Genomic DNA, 24647 nt, shown 5'->3' with positions numbered 1-24647 from the left:
CTTCATTCTGGTCTTCTCAGGTGAGAGGCCCATTGGTGCGCCTGCTGGATTGAATGGTACCTCAATTTTTCCTTTTCAACGCAACTCCTTTCTGTTCTCATTATTAGCGTTTAACCCTTTTGCATCTCACCAGCAGCTAGAGGGTACACAGTTCTCTAAAACCTCTTCAGCATTTATTGTTTGTAGACTTTTTGCCAATGGTCAGTCGACTGGTGTAAGTTGAAACTTTTTGTAGATTAGATTGCATGAGTCTAATTCTTCCTGAGGTGGAGCTTTTATCCATTTTCCTTTCTTTAAAAAGAGAGTGAGTAAAACTTACCTCTTCATACTATCTTCTTGAAAATTTGGCCTGTTTTGAATTTTTTGTATCCATTCCCTACCTCAGCACAATTTTGAGGGCAGGTGTCCTTTACAGCCCTGAGTCCTTGTGAATGGTAAGTGACCATTAGCTGTGGGTTAAAAGCTGCTCTTGCGGGAATCGGCCACAAGGCGGCAGCATTTCTCCTTTACCAAATCTGGTTTCTAGGGCAACAGAGCCTTACTGGAAGTGGTGTTCTAGGTTGTAAATTAGAATGGAATGTGCGAGGAAAAAGCCCTTTAAGTTTATGTCTCATTACTTCTTGTTGGTATTTTGAACTTAATTTTTATTTCTTATCACAGCAAACTTGATTACAATGTTTTGTTTGTTCTAGGTGTGCAAGATGTGGTTCTTTCACACACATGCATATATCTATTCTTCTTCGGATCCTTTTCCCATGTAGGTAATGACACAATGTTGAGTAGACTTCTCTTGGTATTGCGTAGGTCTTTGGTGATTATATATTTCACATGTGTTTGTATCTCTCTGTTAACCTCAATATGGTAATGTATCCAATCCTCACACCTTTCCATTTGGTGAACCATAAGTTTTTTTAATGAATCTATGATAGTGTTTCTCTGTGGAAATATCTTTGTTTGTATCATTTTTTAGGTAACACCTATATGTGATATGATAGGATATGTGTCTTTCGCTTTCTCACTTACTCCAAGTTGCGTGATTACTTCTAGACTCATCTATGGTGCTGCAAATGGCATTGTTTCATTTTTTCACTAGCTCCTATTCCATCTGTACAGGTAGCAGTTCTTCTTTGTCCACCCATCTGTCGGTGGACTTTTTGGTTACTTCCATATCTTGGCTATTGTAATACTATGCAATGTAGATGTGTGTGCCTGTGTCCTTCCAATTCTCTCTTCTTAGTTTATAGGCCCAGGAATAGGTCTGCTGGATCATATGGTAGCTCAATGGTTACCTTTTAAAGGCACCTCTATTCTGTTCTCCTTAGTGGCTCTTTCCAGGTTACGTCCCACTTAAAGTAGAGGGTATGCATTTCTTCCCGGCACCTTCAGCATTTATTCTTTGTAGTTTTTGCTGATGGTTATTCTGAGTGGTGTGAGCTGATACCTCTTTGTGGTTGAATTTGCATGTGTCTCATAATGTGTTGAAATTGAGCTTTAAGACATGTCCTTTTTATTTTTCCAGCTGTGATTAGAGCTTATTTCTTCAAAGTGTTTTCTTAAAGTATGTGTCACCATTTGAAATATTTTGGCCATTATCTCCCTCAAGACATTTTGAGGGCAGATTTCATTTACAGACCTGCAGTACTTGTTCATATGAAGTGACCATTAGCTCAGGCTTTAAACCTGCTTTTGCAGGTAATGGCCAGAGAGCGGCAGCCTTTCTACGTTCCCCATGCTGGTACTAGGGAAACAGACCTACCGGCCAGTGGTGTTCTTCGGTTATAAATTAGACTGCAATGTGCCCGGATAAACCCACAAATGTTGATGTCTCCTTGCTTTTGTTTGTTTTTAATTTAATTTATATTTATTATTAGAGTAATATTCCATTGTGTACGTGGACCACTTCTTCTTGGTGCATTCCTCGGTTGATGGACATTTTCATTGCTTCCAAGTGCTGGCTATGGTAAATATTGCTGGCGTACAGGTTTGCCAGCCTGTGATTTTTGATTCTCATTTTCTCAGGTGATAGGCCAAGCAGTGGTTGTGATTGATTGACTGGTAGCTCAATGTTTCCCTTTTCAAAGCACCTACATTGTGTTTGCATTAGTGGCTCTTTACATGTCCCCCCTTACAAACGAGGGTACGCATTTCTCCACACACCCTTCACCGTTTATATTTTGCAGCATTTTTCCTAAAGGCCATTCTGATTGCTGTGAGCTGATAGGTTTTTGTAATATGGGTATGCATGACATTAAAATTTTTAAAATTCATCATATTCCTACGCCTTTTTCTTTTCTCTTAAAAGAAAAAACCGTAAGTACAATAGAGCTCTTGAAATTGGCTTCTTCGAAGGTTGCCCTCTTTTGAATTTTTTGGTCGATTTTTGACCCCAGAAATTTTTTGGAGGGCAGGTGTCATTGACAGAACTGCAAGTTGGTGAAAATTTAGTGACCTTTTGCAGTGGGTTCAAAGCTGCTGTTGTGGGAAACGTCCACAAGGAGGTAGCTTTTCTCCATTCCCCAATCTGGGTACTAGGGCAGCAGAGCCTTTCTGGAAGTCATTGTCCTAGGTTATAAATTAGAATGGAATTTGCCAGGAGAAATCCCCATAAGTTTATGTCTCATTACTTCTTCTTGGTTTTTAAAATTTTTTTAATCTGGGTAAAGTTTAGAATATTGTTTGTCCTAGGTGTACACCATCTGGTCCATTTGTACATTATGTATGTCTATTAATGTACAGATCCTCTTCCCATGTAAAATATTACAGTGTTCCATCGACCTCCCTTGCTATATGTTCGGTCTTTTTGATACATGTATATAATATGTATTTGTATATGTATAGTAACACTAATCCTCATTTCTCAATTTCCCCCCTCCTTTCCTTTTAGATGAGCATAGTTTGTTTTGTTTTCTAAGCCTGTGAGTGTCTTTCTCTTTGGAAATATGTTCATCTGTGTCAGTTATTAGATAATGCCATAAGTGATTATATAGGCTATAGGTCTTTTGCTTTCCGACCTACTTCATGTTTTGTGATTATCTCCAGGCTCATCTGTGGTGCCTCAAAGAGCAGCGCTTCAGTGTTTTCCATGGCTAATATTCCATTGTGTACATGGACCACTTCTTCTTGGTGCATTCCTCTGTTGATGGACATTTTCCTTGCTTCCAAGTGTTGCCTATGGTAAATAATGCTGGAGGGCAGGATTGCCAGCCTGTGATTTGTGATTTTCATTTTCTCAGGTGATAGACCCAGCAGTGGTTATGATTGATTGAATGGTATGGTAGCTCAACGTTTACCTTTTCAAGGCACCTCAATTGTGCTTTCATTAGTGGCTCTTACCACGTCCCCCTTAGAATCGAGGGTACGCACTTCTCCACAATCAGGTCAGCATTTCTTGTTTGCAGCATTTTTGTTGATGGCCATTCTGACTGGTGTGAGCTGATAGGTGTTTGTAATTTGGGTTTACATGTCTGTAAAAATTCCTACAATTCATCATTTTTCCACGCCTTTTTCTTTTCTGTTAAAAGAAAAAAGAAAAAAAGTGTGAGTATAATATACCTCTTCAAATTTTCTTTTTGGAAGGTTGCACTCTAGAATTTTTTGGTCGATTTTCGACCTCAGTATTTTTTGGAGGGCAGGTGTCATTTACAGACCTGCAATTGGTGAATATTTAGTGACCTTTTGCAGTGGGTTTAAAGCTGCTGTGGTGGGAAATGGCCACAAGGATGCAGCATTTCTCCATTCCCAAATCTGGGTACTAGGGCAGCAGAGCCGTTCTGGAAGTCATTTGCCTAGGTTGTAAATTTGAATGGAATGTGCCAGGAAAACCCCCCATAAGTTTATGTCTCATTACTCCTAGTTCATTGTTTTAATTTTTTCAATTGGGGTAATGGTTAGAATGTTGCTTGTCCAAGGTGTACACACTCTGGTTCATCTACATATTCTATATACCTATTTATGTAGAGATCCTCTTCCCCTGTAAATTATTACAGAGTGTTCCGTAAACCTTCCTTGCTATATGGTCGGTCTTTTTGATATATGTATATAATATGTATTTGTATACATATGGTAACGCTAATCTTCATTTCTCCATTCCCCCCACCTTTCCTTTTAGATAAGCATAGTTTTTTTTTAATAAGTCTGTGATTGACTTTCTCTGTGGAAATATGTTCATTTGTGTCAGTTATTAGATAACGCCTATAAGTGATATCATAGGATATAGGACTTTTGCTTTCCGACTTACCTCATGTTCTATGATTATCTCCAAGATCATCTATGGTGCCTCAAAGAGCAGTGTTTCATTGTTTTCCATGGCTAGTATTCATTGTGTACATGGACCACTTCTTCTTTATCCTTTCATCTGTTGATGGACATTTTGGTTGCTTCACTGTCTTGTCTATTGTGAATAAGGCTGCAGTGCAGCTTTTGCAGCCCGGGTCTTCTTCATTCTGGTCTTCTCAGGTGAGAGGCCCATTGGTGCGCCTGCTGGATTGAATGGTACCTCAATTTTTCCTTTTCAACGCAACTCCTTTCTGTTCTCATTATTAGCGTTTAACCCTTTTGCATCTCACCAGCAGCTAGAGGGTACACAGTTCTCTAAAACCTCTTCAGCATTTATTGTTTGTAGACTTTTTGCCAATGGTCAGTCGACTGGTGTAAGTTGAAACTTTTTGTAGATTAGATTGCATGAGTCTAATTCTTCCTGAGGTGGAGCTTTTATCCATTTTCCTTTCTTTAAAAAGAGAGTGAGTAAAACTTACCTCTTCATACTATCTTCTTGAAAATTTGGCCTGTTTTGAATTTTTTGTATCCATTCCCTACCTCAGCACAATTTTGAGGGCAGGTGTCCTTTACAGCCCTGAGTCCTTGTGAATGGTAAGTGACCATTAGCTGTGGGTTAAAAGCTGCTCTTGCGGGAATCGGCCACAAGGCGGCAGCATTTCTCCTTTACCAAATCTGGTTTCTAGGGCAACAGAGCCTTACTGGAAGTGGTGTTCTAGGTTGTAAATTAGAATGGAATGTGCGAGGAAAAAGCCCTTTAAGTTTATGTCTCATTACTTCTTGTTGGTATTTTGAACTTAATTTTTATTTCTTATCACAGCAAACTTGATTACAATGTTTTGTTTGTTCTAGGTGTGCAAGATGTGGTTCTTTCACACACATGCATATATCTATTCTTCTTCGGATCCTTTTCCCATGTAGGTAATGACACAATGTTGAGTAGACTTCTCTTGGTATTGCGTAGGTCTTTGGTGATTATATATTTCACATGTGTTTGTATCTCTCTGTTAACCTCAATATGGTAATGTATCCAATCCTCACACCTTTCCATTTGGTGAACCATAAGTTTTTTTAATGAATCTATGATAGTGTTTCTCTGTGGAAATATCTTTGTTTGTATCATTTTTTAGGTAACACCTATATGTGATATGATAGGATATGTGTCTTTCGCTTTCTCACTTACTCCAAGTTGCGTGATTACTTCTAGACTCATCTATGGTGCTGCAAATGGCATTGTTTCATTTTTTCACTAGCTCCTATTCCATCTGTACAGGTAGCAGTTCTTCTTTGTCCACCCATCTGTCGGTGGACTTTTTGGTTACTTCCATATCTTGGCTATTGTAATACTATGCAATGTAGATGTGTGTGCCTGTGTCCTTCCAATTCTCTCTTCTTAGTTTATAGGCCCAGGAATAGGTCTGCTGGATCATATGGTAGCTCAATGGTTACCTTTTAAAGGCACCTCTATTCTGTTCTCCTTAGTGGCTCTTTCCAGGTTACGTCCCACTTAAAGTAGAGGGTATGCATTTCTTCCCGGCACCTTCAGCATTTATTCTTTGTAGTTTTTGCTGATGGTTATTCTGAGTGGTGTGAGCTGATACCTCTTTGTGGTTGAATTTGCATGTGTCTCATAATGTGTTGAAATTGAGCTTTAAGACATGTCCTTTTTATTTTTCCAGCTGTGATTAGAGCTTATTTCTTCAAAGTGTTTTCTTAAAGTATGTGTCACCATTTGAAATATTTTGGCCATTATCTCCCTCAAGACATTTTGAGGGCAGATTTCATTTACAGACCTGCAGTACTTGTTCATATGAAGTGACCATTAGCTCAGGCTTTAAACCTGCTTTTGCAGGTAATGGCCAGAGAGCGGCAGCCTTTCTACGTTCCCCATGCTGGTACTAGGGAAACAGACCTACCGGCCAGTGGTGTTCTTCGGTTATAAATTAGACTGCAATGTGCCCGGATAAACCCACAAATGTTGATGTCTCCTTGCTTTTGTTTGTTTTTAATTTAATTTATATTTATTATTAGAGTAATATTCCATTGTGTACGTGGACCACTTCTTCTTGGTGCATTCCTCGGTTGATGGACATTTTCATTGCTTCCAAGTGCTGGCTATGGTAAATATTGCTGGCGTACAGGTTTGCCAGCCTGTGATTTTTGATTCTCATTTTCTCAGGTGATAGGCCAAGCAGTGGTTGTGATTGATTGACTGGTAGCTCAATGTTTCCCTTTTCAAAGCACCTACATTGTGTTTGCATTAGTGGCTCTTTACATGTCCCCCCTTACAAACGAGGGTACGCATTTCTCCACACACCCTTCACCGTTTATATTTTGCAGCATTTTTCCTAAAGGCCATTCTGATTGCTGTGAGCTGATAGGTTTTTGTAATATGGGTATGCATGACATTAAAATTTTTAAAATTCATCATATTCCTACGCCTTTTTCTTTTCTCTTAAAAGAAAAAACCGTAAGTACAATAGAGCTCTTGAAATTGGCTTCTTCGAAGGTTGCCCTCTTTTGAATTTTTTGGTCGATTTTTGACCCCAGAAATTTTTTGGAGGGCAGGTGTCATTGACAGAACTGCAAGTTGGTGAAAATTTAGTGACCTTTTGCAGTGGGTTCAAAGCTGCTGTTGTGGGAAACGTCCACAAGGAGGTAGCTTTTCTCCATTCCCCAATCTGGGTACTAGGGCAGCAGAGCCTTTCTGGAAGTCATTGTCCTAGGTTATAAATTAGAATGGAATTTGCCAGGAGAAATCCCCATAAGTTTATGTCTCATTACTTCTTCTTGGTTTTTAAAATTTTTTTAATCTGGGTAAAGTTTAGAATATTGTTTGTCCTAGGTGTACACCATCTGGTCCATTTGTACATTATGTATGTCTATTAATGTACAGATCCTCTTCCCATGTAAAATATTACAGTGTTCCATCGACCTCCCTTGCTATATGTTCGGTCTTTTTGATACATGTATATAATATGTATTTGTATATGTATAGTAACACTAATCCTCATTTCTCAATTTCCCCCCTCCTTTCCTTTTAGATGAGCATAGTTTGTTTTGTTTTCTAAGCCTGTGAGTGTCTTTCTCTTTGGAAATATGTTCATCTGTGTCAGTTATTAGATAATGCCATAAGTGATTATATAGGCTATAGGTCTTTTGCTTTCCGACCTACTTCATGTTTTGTGATTATCTCCAGGCTCATCTGTGGTGCCTCAAAGAGCAGCGCTTCAGTGTTTTCCATGGCTAATATTCCATTGTGTACATGGACCACTTCTTCTTGGTGCATTCCTCTGTTGATGGACATTTTCCTTGCTTCCAAGTGTTGCCTATGGTAAATAATGCTGGAGGGCAGGATTGCCAGCCTGTGATTTGTGATTTTCATTTTCTCAGGTGATAGACCCAGCAGTGGTTATGATTGATTGAATGGTATGGTAGCTCAACGTTTACCTTTTCAAGGCACCTCAATTGTGCTTTCATTAGTGGCTCTTACCACGTCCCCCTTAGAATCGAGGGTACGCACTTCTCCACAATCAGGTCAGCATTTCTTGTTTGCAGCATTTTTGTTGATGGCCATTCTGACTGGTGTGAGCTGATAGGTGTTTGTAATTTGGGTTTACATGTCTGTAAAAATTCCTACAATTCATCATTTTTCCACGCCTTTTTCTTTTCTGTTAAAAGAAAAAAGAAAAAAAGTGTGAGTATAATATACCTCTTCAAATTTTCTTTTTGGAAGGTTGCACTCTAGAATTTTTTGGTCGATTTTCGACCTCAGTATTTTTTGGAGGGCAGGTGTCATTTACAGACCTGCAATTGGTGAATATTTAGTGACCTTTTGCAGTGGGTTTAAAGCTGCTGTGGTGGGAAATGGCCACAAGGATGCAGCATTTCTCCATTCCCAAATCTGGGTACTAGGGCAGCACAGCCGTTCTGGAAGTCGTTTGCCTAGGTTGTAAATTTGAATGGAATGTGCCAGGAAAACCCCCCATAAGTTTATGTCTCATTACGCCTAGTTCGTTGTTTTAATTTTTTCAATTGGGGTAATGGTTAGAATGTTGCTTGTCCAAGGTGTACACACTCTGGTTCATCTACATATTCTATATACCTATTTATGTAGAGATCCTCTTCCCCTGTAAATTATTACAGAGTGTTCCGTAAACCTTCCTTGCTATATGGTCGGTCTTTTTGATATATGTATATAATATGTATTTGTATACATATGGTAACGCTAATCTTCATTTCTCCATTCCCCCCACCTTTCCTTTTAGATAAGCATAGGTTTTTTTTTAATAAGTCTGTGATTGACTTTCTCTGTGGAAATATGTTCATTTGTGTCAGTTATTAGATAACGCCTATAAGTGATATCATAGGATATAGGACTTTTGCTTTCCGACTTACCTCATGTTCTATGATTATCTCCAAGATCATCTATGGTGCCTCAAAGAGCAGTGTTTCATTGTTTTCCATGGCTAGTATTCATTGTGTACATGGACCACTTCTTCTTTATCCTTTCATCTGTTGATGGACATTTTGGTTGCTTCACTGTCTTGTCTATTGTGAATAAGGCTGCAGTGCAGCTTTTGCAGCCCGGGTCTTCTTCATTCTGGTCTTCTCAGGTGAGAGGCCCATTGGTGCGCCTGCTGGATTGAATGGTACCTCAATTTTTCCTTTTCAACGCAACTCCTTTCTGTTCTCATTATTAGCGTTTAACCCTTTTGCATCTCACCAGCAGCTAGAGGGTACACAGTTCTCTAAAACCTCTTCAGCATTTATTGTTTGTAGACTTTTTGCCAATGGTCAGTCGACTGGTGTGAGTTGAAAACTTTTTGTAGATTAGATTGCATGAGTCTAATACTTCCTGAGGTGGAGCTTTTATCCATTTTCCTTTCTTTAAAAAGAGAGTGAGTAAAACTTACCTCTTCATACTATCTTCTTGAAAATTTGGCCTGTTTTGAATTTTTTGTATCCATTCCCTACCTCAGCACAATTTTGAGGGCAGGTGTCCTTTACAGCCCTGAGTCCTTGTGAATGGTAAGTGACCATTAGCTGTGGGTTAAAAGCTGCTCTTGCGGGAATCGGCCACAAGGCGGCAGCATTTCTCCTTTACCAAATCTGGTTACTAGGGCAACAGAGCCTTACTGGAAGTGGTGTTCTAGGTTGTAAATTAGAATGGAATGTGCGAGGAAAAAGCCCTTTAAGTTTATGTCTCATTACTTCTTGTTGGTATTTTGAATTTAATTTTTATTTCTTATCACAGCAAACTTGATTACAATGTTTTGTTTGTTCTAGGTGTGCAAGATGTGGTTCTTTCACACACATGCATATATCTATTCTTCTTCGGATCCTTTTCCCATGTAGGTAATGACACAATGTTGAGTAGACTTCTCTTGGTATTGCGTAGGTCTTTGGTGATTATATATTTCACATGTGTTTGTATCTCTCTGTTAACCTCAATATGGTAATGTATCCAATCCTCACACCTTTCCATTTGGTGAACCATAAGTTTTTTTAATGAATCTATGATAGTGTTTCTCTGTGGAAATATCTTTGTTTGTATCATTTTTTAGGTAACACCTATATGTGATATGATAGGATATGTGTCTTTCGCTTTCTCACTTACTCCAAGTTGCGTGATTACTTCTAGACTCATCTATGGTGCTGCAAATGGCATTGTTTCATTTTTTCACTAGCTCCTATTCCATCTGTACAGGTAGCAGTTCTTCTTTGTCCACCCATCTGTCGGTGGACTTTTTGGTTACTTCCATATCTTGGCTATTGTAATACTATGCAATGTAGATTTGCGTGCCTGTGTCCTTCCAATTCTCTCTTCTTAGTTTATAGGCCCAGGAATAGGTCTGCTGGATCATATGGTAGCTCAATGGTTACCTTTTAAAGGCACCTCTATTCTGTTCTCCTTAGTGGCTCTTTCCAGGTTACGTCCCACTTAAAGTAGAGGGTATGCATTTCTTCCCGGCACCTTCAGCATTTATTCTTTGTAGTTTTTGCTGATGGTTATTCTGAGTGGTGTGAGCTGATACCTCTTTGTGGTTGAATTTGCATGTGTCTCATAATGTGTTGAAATTGAGCTTTAAGACATGTCCTTTTTATTTTTCCAGCTGTGATTAGAGCTTATTTCTTCAAAGTGTTTTCTTAAAGTATGTGTCACCATTTGAAATATTTTGGCCATTATCTCCCTCAAGACATTTTGAGGGCAGATTTCATTTACAGACCTGCAGTACTTGTTCATATGAAGTGACCATTAGCTCAGGCTTTAAACCTGCTTTTGCAGGTAATGGCCAGAGAGCGGCAGCCTTTCTACGTTCCCCATGCTGGTACTAGGGAAACAGACCTACCGGCCAGTGGTGTTCTTCGGTTATAAATTAGACTGCAATGTGCCCGGATAAACCCACAAATGTTGATGTCTCCTTGCTTTTGTTTGTTTTTAATTTAATTTATATTTATTATTAGAGTAATATTCCATTGTGTACGTGGACCACTTCTTCTTGGTGCATTCCTCGGTTGATGGACATTTTCATTGCTTCCAAGTGCTGGCTATGGTAAATATTGCTGGCGTACAGGTTTGCCAGCCTGTGATTTTTGATTCTCATTTTCTCAGGTGATAGGCCAAGCAGTGGTTGTGATTGATTGACTGGTAGCTCAATGTTTCCCTTTTCAAAGCACCTACATTGTGTTTGCATTAGTGGCTCTTTACATGTCCCCCCTTACAAACGAGGGTACGCATTTCTCCACACACCCTTCACCGTTTATATTTTGCAGCATTTTTCCTAAAGGCCATTCTGATTGCTGTGAGCTGATAGGTTTTTGTAATATGGGTATGCATGACATTAAAATTTTTAAAATTCATCATATTCCTACGCCTTTTTCTTTTCTCTTAAAAGAAAAAACCGTAAGTACAATAGAGCTCTTGAAATTGGCTTCTTCGAAGGTTGCCCTCTTTTGAATTTTTTGGTCGATTTTTGACCCCAGAAATTTTTTGGAGGGCAGGTGTCATTGACAGAACTGCAAGTTGGTGAAAATTTAGTGACCTTTTGCAGTGGGTTCAAAGCTGCTGTTGTGGGAAACGTCCACAAGGAGGTAGCTTTTCTCCATTCCCCAATCTGGGTACTAGGGCAGCAGAGCCTTTCTGGAAGTCATTGTCCTAGGTTATAAATTAGAATGGAATTTGCCAGGAGAAATCCCCATAAGTTTATGTCTCATTACTTCTTCTTGGTTTTTAAAATTTTTTTAATCTGGGTAAAGTTTAGAATATTGTTTGTCCTATGTGTACACCATCTGGTCCATTTGTACATTATGTATGTCTATTAATGTACAGATCCTCTTCCCATGTAAAATATTACAGTGTTCCATCGACCTCCCTTGCTATATGTTCGGTCTTTTTGATACATGTATATAATATGTATTTGTATATGTATAGTAACACTAATCCTCATTTCTCAATTTCCCCCCTCCTTTCCTTTTAGATGAGCATAGTTTGTTTTGTTTTCTAAGCCTGTGAGTGTCTTTCTCTTTGGAAATATGTTCATCTGTGTCAGTTATTAGATAATGCCATAAGTGATTATATAGGCTATAGGTCTTTTGCTTTCCGACCTACTTCATGTTTTGTGATTATCTCCAGGCTCATCTGTGGTGCCTCAAAGAGCAGCGCTTCAGTGTTTTCCATGGCTAATATTCCATTGTGTACATGGACCACTTCTTCTTGGTGCATTCCTCTGTTGATGGACATTTTCCTTGCTTCCAAGTGTTGCCTATGGTAAATAATGCTGGAGGGCAGGATTGCCAGCCTGTGATTTGTGATTTTCATTTTCTCAGGTGATAGACCCAGCAGTGGTTATGATTGATTGAATGGTATGGTAGCTCAACGTTTACCTTTTCAAGGCACCTCAATTGTGCTTTCATTAGTGGCTCTTACCACGTCCCCCTTAGAATCGAGGGTACGCACTTCTCCACAATCAGGTCAGCATTTCTTGTTTGCAGCATTTTTGTTGATGGCCATTCTGACTGGTGTGAGCTGATAGGTGTTTGTAATTTGGGTTTACATGTCTGTAAAAATTCCTACAATTCATCATTTTTCCACGCCTTTTTCTTTTCTGTTAAAAGAAAAAAGAAAAAAAGTGTGAGTATAATATACCTCTTCAAATTTTCTTTTTGGAAGGTTGCACTCTAGAATTTTTTGGTCGATTTTCGACCTCAGTATTTTTTGGAGGGCAGGTGTCATTTACAGACCTGCAATTGGTGAATATTTAGTGACCTTTTGCAGTGGGTTTAAAGCTGCTGTGGTGGGAAATGGCCACAAGGATGCAGCATTTCTCCATTCCCAAATCTGGGTACTAGGGCAGCACAGCCGTTCTGGAAGTCGTTTGCCTAGGTTGTAAATTTGAATGGAATGTGCCAGGAAAACCCCCCATAAGTTTATGTCTCATTACGCCTAGTTCGTTGTTTTAATTTTTTCAATTGGGGTAATGGTTAGAATGTTGCTTGTCCAAGGTGTACACACTCTGGTTCATCTACATATTCTATATACCTATTTATGTAGAGATCCTCTTCCCCTGTAAATTATTACAGAGTGTTCCGTAAACCTTCCTTGCTATATGGTCGGTCTTTTTGATATATGTATATAATATGTATTTGTATACATATGGTAACGCTAATCTTCATTTCTCCATTCCCCCCACCTTTCCTTTTAGATAAGCATAGGTTTTTTTTTAATAAGTCTGTGATTGACTTTCTCTGTGGAAATATGTTCATTTGTGTCAGTTATTAGATAACGCCTATAAGTGATATCATAGGATATAGGACTTTTGCTTTCCGACTTACCTCATGTTCTATGATTATCTCCAAGATCATCTATGGTGCCTCAAAGAGCAGTGTTTCATTGTTTTCCATGGCTAGTATTCATTGTGTACATGGACCACTTCTTCTTTATCCTTTCATCTGTTGATGGACATTTTGGTTGCTTCACTGTCTTGTCTATTGTGAATAAGGCTGCAGTGCAGCTTTTGCAGCCCGGGTCTTCTTCATTCTGGTCTTCTCAGGTGAGAGGCCCATTGGTGCGCCTGCTGGATTGAATGGTACCTCAATTTTTCCTTTTCAACGCAACTCCTTTCTGTTCTCATTATTAGCGTTTAACCCTTTTGCATCTCACCAGCAGCTAGAGGGTACACAGTTCTCTAAAACCTCTTCAGCATTTATTGTTTGTAGACTTTTTGCCAATGGTCAGTCGACTGGTGTGAGTTGAAAACTTTTTGTAGATTAGATTGCATGAGTCTAATACTTCCTGAGGTGGAGCTTTTATCCATTTTCCTTTCTTTAAAAAGAGAGTGAGTAAAACTTACCTCTTCATACTATCTTCTTGAAAATTTGGCCTGTTTTGAATTTTTTGTATCCATTCCCTACCTCAGCACAATTTTGAGGGCAGGTGTCCTTTACAGCCCTGAGTCCTTGTGAATGGTAAGTGACCATTAGCTGTGGGTTAAAAGCTGCTCTTGCGGGAATCGGCCACAAGGCGGCAGCATTTCTCCTTTACCAAATCTGGTTACTAGGGCAACAGAGCCTTACTGGAAGTGGTGTTCTAGGTTGTAAATTAGAATGGAATGTGCGAGGAAAAAGCCCTTTAAGTTTATGTCTCATTACTTCTTGTTGGTATTTTGAATTTAATTTTTATTTCTTATCACAGCAAACTTGATTACAATGTTTTGTTTGTTCTAGGTGTGCAAGATGTGGTTCTTTCACACACATGCATATATCTATTCTTCTTCGGATCCTTTTCCCATGTAGGTAATGACACAATGTTGAGTAGACTTCTCTTGGTATTGCGTAGGTCTTTGGTGATTATATATTTCACATGTGTTTGTATCTCTCTGTTAACCTCAATATGGTAATGTATCCAATCCTCACACCTTTCCATTTGGTGAACCATAAGTTTTTTTAATGAATCTATGATAGTGTTTCTCTGTGGAAATATCTTTGTTTGTATCATTTTTTAGGTAACACCTATATGTGATATGATAGGATATGTGTCTTTCGCTTTCTCACTTACTCCAAGTTGCGTGATTACTTCTAGACTCATCTATGGTGCTGCAAATGGCATTGTTTCATTTTTTCACTAGCTCCTATTCCATCTGTACAGGTAGCAGTTCTTCTTTGTCCACCCATCTGTCGGTGGACTTTTTGGTTACTTCCATATCTTGGCTATTGTAATACTATGCAATGTAGATTTGCGTGCCTGTGTCCTTCCAATTCTCTCTTCTTAGTTTATAGGCCCAGGAATAGGTCTGCTGGATCATATGGTAGCTCAATGGTTACCTTTTAAAGGCACCTCTATTCTGTTCTCCTTAGTGGCTCTTTCCAGGTTACGTCCCACTTAAAGTAGAGGGTATGCATTTCTTCCCGGCACCTTCAGCATTTATTCTTTGTAGTTTTTGCTGATGGTTATTCTGAGTGGTGTGAGCTGATACCTCTTTGTGGTTGAATTTGCATGTGTCTCATAATGTGTTGAAATTGAGCTTTAAGACATGTCCTTTTTATTTTTCCAGCTGTGATTAGAGCTTATTTCTTCAAAGTGTTTTCTTAAAGTATGTGTCACCATTTGAAATATTTTGGCCATTATCTCCCTCAAGACATTTTGAGGGCAGATTTCATTTACAGACCTGCAGTACTTGTTCATATGAAGTGACCATTAGCTCAGGCTTTAAACCTGCTTTTGCAGGTAATGGCCAGAGAGCGGCAGCCTTTCTACGTTCCCCATGCTGGTACTAGGGAAACAGACCTACCGGCCAGTGGTGTTCTTCGGTTATAAATTAGACTGCAATGTGCCCGGATAAACCCACAAATGTTGATGTCTCCTTGCTTTTGTTTGTTTTTAATTTAATTTATATTTATTATTAGAGTAATATTCCATTGTGTACGTGGACCACTTCTTCTTGGTGCATTCCTCGGTTGATGGACATTTTCATTGCTTCCAAGTGCTGGCTATGGTAAATATTGCTGGCGTACAGGTTTGCCAGCCTGTGATTTTTGATTCTCATTTTCTCAGGTGATAGGCCAAGCAGTGGTTGTGATTGATTGACTGGTAGCTCAATGTTTCCCTTTTCAAAGCACCTACATTGTGTTTGCATTAGTGGCTCTTTACATGTCCCCCCTTACAAACGAGGGTACGCATTTCTCCACACACCCTTCACCGTTTATATTTTGCAGCATTTTTCCTAAAGGCCATTCTGATTGCTGTGAGCTGATAGGTTTTTGTAATATGGGTATGCATGACATTAAAATTTTTAAAATTCATCATATTCCTACGCCTTTTTCTTTTCTCTTAAAAGAAAAAACCGTAAGTACAATAGAGCTCTTGAAATTGGCTTCTTCGAAGGTTGCCCTCTTTTGAATTTTTTGGTCGATTTTTGACCCCAGAAATTTTTTGGAGGGCAGGTGTCATTGACAGAACTGCAAGTTGGTGAAAATTTAGTGACCTTTTGCAGTGGGTTCAAAGCTGCTGTTGTGGGAAACGTCCACAAGGAGGTAGCTTTTCTCCATTCCCCAATCTGGGTACTAGGGCAGCAGAGCCTTTCTGGAAGTCATTGTCCTAGGTTATAAATTAGAATGGAATTTGCCAGGAGAAATCCCCATAAGTTTATGTCTCATTACTTCTTCTTGGTTTTTAAAATTTTTTTAATCTGGGTAAAGTTTAGAATATTGTTTGTCCTATGTGTACACCATCTGGTCCATTTGTACATTATGTATGTCTATTAATGTACAGATCCTCTTCCCATGTAAAATATTACAGTGTTCCATCGACCTCCCTTGCTATATGTTCGGTCTTTTTGATACATGTATATAATATGTATTTGTATATGTATAGTAACACTAATCCTCATTTCTCAATTTCCCCCCTCCTTTCCTTTTAGATGAGCATAGTTTGTTTTGTTTTCTAAGCCTGTGAGTGTCTTTCTCTTTGGAAATATGTTCATCTGTGTCAGTTATTAGATAATGCCATAAGTGATTATATAGGCTATAGGTCTTTTGCTTTCCGACCTACTTCATGTTTTGTGATTATCTCCAGGCTCATCTGTGGTGCCTCAAAGAGCAGCGCTTCAGTGTTTTCCATGGCTAATATTCCATTGTGTACATGGACCACTTCTTCTTGGTGCATTCCTCTGTTGATGGACATTTTCCTTGCTTCCAAGTGTTGCCTATGGTAAATAATGCTGGAGGGCAGGATTGCCAGCCTGTGATTTGTGATTTTCATTTTCTCAGGTGATAGACCCAGCAGTGGTTATGATTGATTGAATGGTATGGTAGCTCAACGTTTACCTTTTCAAGGCACCTCAATTGTGCTTTCATTAGTGGCTCTTACCACGTCCCCCTTAGAATCGAGGGTACGCACTTCTCCACAATCAGGTCAGCATTTCTTGTTTGCAGCATTTTTGTTGATGGCCATTCTGACTGGTGTGAGCTGATAGGTGTTTGTAATTTGGGTTTACATGTCTGTAAAAATTCCTACAATTCATCATTTTTCCACGCCTTTTTCTTTTCTGTTAAAAGAAAAAAGAAAAAAAGTGTGAGTATAATATACCTCTTCAAATTTTCTTTTTGGAAGGTTGCACTCTAGAATTTTTTGGTCGATTTTCGACCTCAGTATTTTTTGGAGGGCAGGTGTCATTTACAGACCTGCAATTGGTGAATATTTAGTGACCTTTTGCAGTGGGTTTAAAGCTGCTGTGGTGGGAAATGGCCACAAGGATGCAGCATTTCTCCATTCCCAAATCTGGGTACTAGGGCAGCACAGCCGTTCTGGAAGTCGTTTGCCTAGGTTGTAAATTTGAATGGAATGTGCCAGGAAAACCCCCCATAAGTTTATGTCTCATTACGCCTAGTTCGTTGTTTTAATTTTTTCAATTGGGGTAATGGTTAGAATGTTGCTTGTCCAAGGTGTACACACTCTGGTTCATCTACATATTCTATATACCTATTTATGTAGAGATCCTCTTCCCCTGTAAATTATTACAGAGTGTTCCGTAAACCTTCCTTGCTATATGGTCGGTCTTTTTGATATATGTATATAATATGTATTTGTATACATATGGTAACGCTAATCTTCATTTCTCCATTCCCCCCACCTTTCCTTTTAGATAAGCATAGGTTTTTTTTTAATAAGTCTGTGATTGACTTTCTCTGTGGAAATATGTTCATTTGTGTCAGTTATTAGATAACGCCTATAAGTGATATCATAGGATATAGGACTTTTGCTTTCCGACTTACCTCATGTTCTATGATTATCTCCAAGATCATCTATGGTGCCTCAAAGAGCAGTGTTTCATTGTTTTCCATGGCTAGTATTCATTGTGTACATGGACCACTTCTTCTTTATCCTTTCATCTGTTGATGGACATTTTGGTTGCTTCACTGTCTTGTCTATTGTGAATAAGGCTGCAGTGCAGCTTTTGCAGCCCGGGTCTTCTTCATTCTGGTCTTCTCAGGTGAGAGGCCCATTGGTGCGCCTGCTGGATTGAATGGTACCTCAATTTTTCCTTTTCAACGCAACTCCTTTCTGTTCTCATTATTAGCGTTTAACCCTTTTGCATCTCACCAGCAGCTAGAGGGTACACAGTTCTCTAAAACCTCTTCAGCATTTATTGTTTGTAGACTTTTTGCCAATGGTCAGTCGACTGGTGTGAGTTGAAAACTTTTTGTAGATTAGATTGCATGAGTCTAATACTTCCTGAGGTGGAGCTTTTATCCATTTTCCTTTCTTTAAAAAGAGAGTGAGTAAAACTTACCTCTTCATACTATCTTCTTGAAAATTTGGCCTGTTTTGAATTTTTTGTATCCATTCCCTACCTCAGCACAATTTTGAGGGCAGGTGTCCTTTACAGCCCTGAGTCCTTGTGAATGGTAAGTGACCATTAGCTGTGGGTTAAAAGCTGCTCTTGCGGGAATCGGCCACAAGGCGGCAGCATTTCTCCTTTACCAAATCTGGTTACTAGGGCAACAGAGCCTTACTGGAAGTGGTGTTCTAGGTTGTAAATTAGAATGGAATGTGCGAGGAAAAAGCCCTTTAAGTTTATGTCTCATTACTTCTTGTTGGTATTTTGAATTTAATTTTTATTTCTTATCACAGCAAACTTGATTACAATGTTTTGTTTGTTCTAGGTGTGCAAGATGTGGTTCTTTCACACACATGCATATATCTATTCTTCTTCGGATCCTTTTCCCATGTAGGTAATGACACAATGTTGAGTAGACTTCTCTTGGTATTGCGTAGGTCTTTGGTGATTATATATTTCACATGTGTTTGTATCTCTCTGTTAACCTCAATATGGTAATGTATCCAATCCTCACACCTTTCCATTTGGTGAACCATAAGTTTTTTTAATGAATCTATGATAGTGTTTCTCTGTGGAAATATCTTTGTTTGTATCATTTTTTAGGTAACACCTATATGTGATATGATAGGATATGTGTCTTTCGCTTTCTCACTTACTCCAAGTTGCGTGATTACTTCTAGACTCATCTATGGTGCTGCAAATGGCATTGTTTCATTTTTTCACTAGCTCCTATTCCATCTGTACAGGTAGCAGTTCTTCTTTGTCCACCCATCTGTCGGTGGACTTTTTGGTTACTTCCATATCTTGGCTATTGTAATACTATGCAATGTAGATTTGCGTGCCTGTGTCCTTCCAATTCTCTCTTCTTAGTTTATAGGCCCAGGAATAGGTCTGCTGGATCATATGGTAGCTCAATGGTTACCTTTTAAAGGCACCTCTATTCTGTTCTCCTTAGTGGCTCTTTCCAGGTTACGTCCCACTTAAAGTAGAGGGTATGCATTTCTTCCCGGCACCTTCAGCATTTATTCTTTGTAGTTTTTGCTGATGGTTATTCTGAGTGGTGTGAGCTGATACCTCTTTGTGGTTGAATTTGCATGTGTCTCATAATGTGTTGAAATTGAGCTTTAAGACATGTCCTTTTTATTTTTCCAGCTGTGATTAGAGCTTATTTCTTCAAAGTGTTTTCTTAAAGTATGTGTCACCATTTGAAATATTTTGGCCATTATCTCCCTCAAGACATTTTGAGGGCAGATTTCATTTACAGACCTGCAGTACTTGTTCATATGAAGTGACCATTAGCTCAGGCTTTAAACCTGCTTTTGCAGGTAATGGCCAGAGAGCGGCAGCCTTTCTACGTTCCCCATGCTGGTACTAGGGAAACAGACCTACCGGCCAGTGGTGTTCTTCGGTTATAAATTAGACTGCAATGTGCCCGGATAAACCCACAAATGTTGATGACTCCTTGCTTTTGTTTGTTTTTAATTTAATTTATATTTATTATTAGAGTAATATTCCATTGTGTACGTGGACCACTTCTTCTTGGTGCATTCCTCGGTTGATGGACATTTTCATTGCTTCCAAGTGCTGGCTATGGTAAATATTGCTGGCGTACAGGTTTGCCAGCCTGTGATTTTTGATTCTCATTTTCTCAGGTGATAGGCCAAGCAGTGGTTGTGATTGATTGACTGGTAGCTCAATGTTTCCCTTTTCAAAGCACCTACATTGTGTTTGCATTAGTGGCTCTTTACATGTCCCCCCTTACAAACGAGGGTACGCATTTCTCCACACTCCCTTCACCGTTTATATTTTGCAGCATTTTTCCTAAAGGCCATTCTGATTGCTGTGAGCTGATAGGTTTTTGTAATATGGGTATGCATGACATTAAAATTTTTAAAATTCATCATATTCCTACGCCTTTTTCTTTTCTCTTAAAAGAAAAAACCGTAAGTACAATAGAGCTCTTGAAATTGACTTCTTCGAAGGTTGCCCTCTTTTGAATTTTTTGGTCGATTTTTGACCCCAGAAATTTTTTGGAGGGCAGGTGTCATTGACAGAACTGCAAGTTGGTGAAAATTTAGTGACCTTTTGCAGTGGGTTCAAAGCTGCTGTTGTGGGAAACGTCCACAAGGAGGTAGCTTTTCTCCATTCCCCAATCTGGGTACTAGGGCAGCAGAGCCTTTCTGGAAGTCATTGTCCTAGGTTATAAATTAGAATGGAATTTGCCAGGAGAAATCCCCATAAGTTTATGTCTCATTACTTCTTCTTGGTTTTTAAATTTTTTTTAATCTGGGTAAAGTTTAGAATATTGTTTGTCCTAGGTGTACACCATCTGGTCCATTTGTACATTATGTATGTCTATTAATGTACAGATCCTCTTCCCATGTAAAATATTACAGTGTTCCATCGACCTCCCTTGCTATATGTTCGGTCTTTTTGATACATGTATATAATATGTATTTGTATATGTATAGTAACACTAATCCTCATTTCTCAATTTCCCCCCTCCTTTCCTTTTAGATGAGCATAGTTTGTTTTGTTTTCTAAGCCTGTGAGTGTCTTTCTCTTTGGAAATATGTTCATCTGTGTCAGTTATTAGATAATGCCATAAGTGATTATATAGGCTATAGGTCTTTTGCTTTCCGACCTACTTCATGTTTTGTGATTATCTCCAGGCTCATCTGTGGTGCCTCAAAGAGCAGCGCTTCAGTGTTTTCCATGGCTAATATTCCATTGTGTACATGGACCACTTCTTCTTGGTGCACTCCTCTGTTGATGGACATTTTCCTTGCTTCCAAGTGTTGCCTATGGTAAATATTGCTGGAGGGCAGGATTGCCAGCCTGTGATTTGTGATTTGCATTTTCTCAGGTGATAGACCCAGCAGTGGTTATGATTGATTGACTGGTATGGTAGCTCAACGTTTACCTTTTCAAGGCACCTCAATTGTGCTTTCATTAGTGGCTCTTACCACGTCCCCCTTAGAATCGAGGGTACGCACTTCTCCACAATCACGTCAGCATTTCTTGTTTGCAGCATTTTTGTTGATGGCCATTCTGACTGGTGTGAGCTGATAGGTGTTTGTAATTTGGGTTTACATGTCTGTAAAAATTCCTACAATTCATCATTTTTCCACGCCTTTTTCTTTTCTGTTAAAAGAAAAAAGAACAAAAGTGTGAGTATAATATACCTCTTCAAATTTTCTTTTTGGAAGGTTGCACTCTAGAATTTTTTGGTCGATTTTCGACCTCAGTATTTTTTGGAGGGCAGGTGTCATTTACAGACCTGCAATTGGTGAATATTTAGTGACCTTTTGCAGTGGGTTTAAAGCTGCTGTGGTGGGAAATGGCCACAAGGATGCAGCATTTCTCCATTCCCAAATCTGGGTACTAGGGCAGCAGAGCCGTTCTGGAAGTCATTTGCCTAGGTTGTAAATTTGAATGGAATGTGCCAGGAAAACCCCCCATAAGTTTATGTCTCATTACTCCTAGTTCATTGTTTTAATTTTTTCAATTGGGGTAATGGTTAGAATGTTGCTTGTCCAAGGTGTACACACTCTGGTTCATCTACATATTCTATATACCTATTTATGTAGAGATCCTCTTCCCCTGTAAATTATTACAGAGTGTTCCGTAAACCTTCCTTGCTATATGGTCGGTCTTTTTGATATATGTATATAATATGTATTTGTATACATATGGTAACGCTAATCTTCATTTCTCCATTCCCCCCACCTTTCCTTTTAGATAAGCATAGTTTTTTTTTAATAAGTCTGTGATTGACTTTCTCTGTGGAAATATGTTCATTTGTGTCAGTTATTAGATAACGCCTATAAGTGATATCATAGGATATAGGACTTTTGCTTTCCGACTTACCTCATGTTCTATGATTATCTCCAAGATCATCTATGGTGCCTCAAAGAGCAGTGTTTCATTGTTTTCCATGGCTAGTATTCATTGTGTACATGGACCACTTCTTCTTTATCCTTTCATCTGTTGATGGACATTTTGGTTGCTTCACTGTCTTGTCTATTGTGAATAAGGCTGCAGTGCAGCTTTTGCAGCCCGGGTCTTCTTCATTCTGGTCTTCTCAGGTGAGAGGCCCATTGGTGCGCCTGCTGGATTGAATGGTACCTCAATTTTTCCTTTTCAACGCAACTCCTTTCTGTTCTCATTATTAGCGTTTAACCCTTTTGCATCTCACCAGCAGCTAGAGGGTACACAGTTCTCTAAAACCTCTTCAGCATTTATTGTTTGTAGACTTTTTGCCAATGGTCAGTCGACTGGTGTAAGTTGAAACTTTTTGTAGATTAGATTGCATGAGTCTAATTCTTCCTGAGGTGGAGCTTTTATCCATTTTCCTTTCTTTAAAAAGAGAGTGAGTAAAACTTACCTCTTCATACTATCTTCTTGAAAATTTGGCCTGTTTTGAATTTTTTGTATCCATTCCCTACCTCAGCACAATTTTGAGGGCAGGTGTCCTTTACAGCCCTGAGTCCTTGTGAATGGTAAGTGACCATTAGCTGTGGGTTAAAAGCTGCTCTTGCGGGAATCGGCCACAAGGCGGCAGCATTTCTCCTTTACCAAATCTGGTTTCTAGGGCAACAGAGCCTTACTGGAAGTGGTGTTCTAGGTTGTAAATTAGAATGGAATGTGCGAGGAAAAAGCCCTTTAAGTTTATGTCTCATTACTTCTTGTTGGTATTTTGAACTTAATTTTTATTTCTTATCACAGCAAACTTGATTACAATGTTTTGTTTGTTCTAGGTGTGCAAGATGTGGTTCTTTCACACACATGCATATATCTATTCTTCTTCGGATCCTTTTCCCATGTAGGTAATGACACAATGTTGAGTAGACTTCTCTTGGTATTGCGTAGGTCTTTGGTGATTATATATTTCACATGTGTTTGTATCTCTCTGTTAACCTCAATATGGTAATGTATCCAATCCTCACACCTTTCCATTTGGTGAACCATAAGTTTTTTTAATGAATCTATGATAGTGTTTCTCTGTGGAAATATCTTTGTTTGTATCATTTTTTAGGTAACACCTATATGTGATATGATAGGATATGTGTCTTTCGCTTTCTCACTTACTCCAAGTTGCGTGATTACTTCTAGACTCATCTATGGTGCTGCAAATGGCATTGTTTCATTTTTTCACTAGCTCCTATTCCATCTGTACAGGTAGCAGTTCTTCTTTGTCCACCCATCTGTCGGTGGACTTTTTGGTTACTTCCATATCTTGGCTATTGTAATACTATGCAATGTAGATGTGTGTGCCTGTGTCCTTCCAATTCTCTCTTCTTAGTTTATAGGCCCAGGAATAGGTCTGCTGGATCATATGGTAGCTCAATGGTTACCTTTTAAAGGCACCTCTATTCTGTTCTCCTTAGTGGCTCTTTCCAGGTTACGTCCCACTTAAAGTAGAGGGTATGCATTTCTTCCCGGCACCTTCAGCATTTATTCTTTGTAGTTTTTGCTGATGGTTATTCTGAGTGGTGTGAGCTGATACCTCTTTGTGGTTGAATTTGCATGTGTCTCATAATGTGTTGAAATTGAGCTTTAAGACATGTCCTTTTTATTTTTCCAGCTGTGATTAGAGCTTATTTCTTCAAAGTGTTTTCTTAAAGTATGTGTCACCATTTGAAATATTTTGGCCATTATCTCCCTCAAGACATTTTGAGGGCAGATTTCATTTACAGACCTGCAGTACTTGTTCATATGAAGTGACCATTAGCTCAGGCTTTAAACCTGCTTTTGCAGGTAATGGCCAGAGAGCGGCAGCCTTTCTACGTTCCCCATGCTGGTACTAGGGAAACAGACCTACCGGCCAGTGGTGTTCTTCGGTTATAAATTAGACTGCAATGTGCCCGGATAAACCCACAAATGTTGATGTCTCCTTGCTTTTGTTTGTTTTTAATTTAATTTATATTTATTATTAGAGTAATATTCCATTGTGTACGTGGACCACTTCTTCTTGGTGCATTCCTCGGTTGATGGACATTTTCATTGCTTCCAAGTGCTGGCTATGGTAAATATTGCTGGCGTACAGGTTTGCCAGCCTGTGATTTTTGATTCTCATTTTCTCAGGTGATAGGCCAAGCAGTGGTTGTGATTGATTGACTGGTAGCTCAATGTTTCCCTTTTCAAAGCACCTACATTGTGTTTGCATTAGTGGCTCTTTACATGTCCCCCCTTACAAACGAGGGTACGCATTTCTCCACACACCCTTCACCGTTTATATTTTGCAGCATTTTTCCTAAAGGCCATTCTGATTGCTGTGAGCTGATAGGTTTTTGTAATATGGGTATGCATGACATTAAAATTTTTAAAATTCATCATATTCCTACGCCTTTTTCTTTTCTCTTAAAAGAAAAAACCGTAAGTACAATAGAGCTCTTGAAATTGGCTTCTTCGAAGGTTGCCCTCTTTTGAATTTTTTGGTCGATTTTTGACCCCAGAAATTTTTTGGAGGGCAGGTGTCATTGACAGAACTGCAAGTTGGTGAAAATTTAGTGACCTTTTGCAGTGGGTTCA

The sequence above is a fragment of the Balaenoptera borealis genome (genome assembly GCF_965194805.1).
Source record: "Balaenoptera borealis genome assembly, chromosome: 9".
In the NCBI taxonomy this organism is placed as follows: Eukaryota; Metazoa; Chordata; class Mammalia; order Artiodactyla; family Balaenopteridae; genus Balaenoptera; species Balaenoptera borealis.
This window is presented reverse-complemented; position numbering follows the sequence as displayed.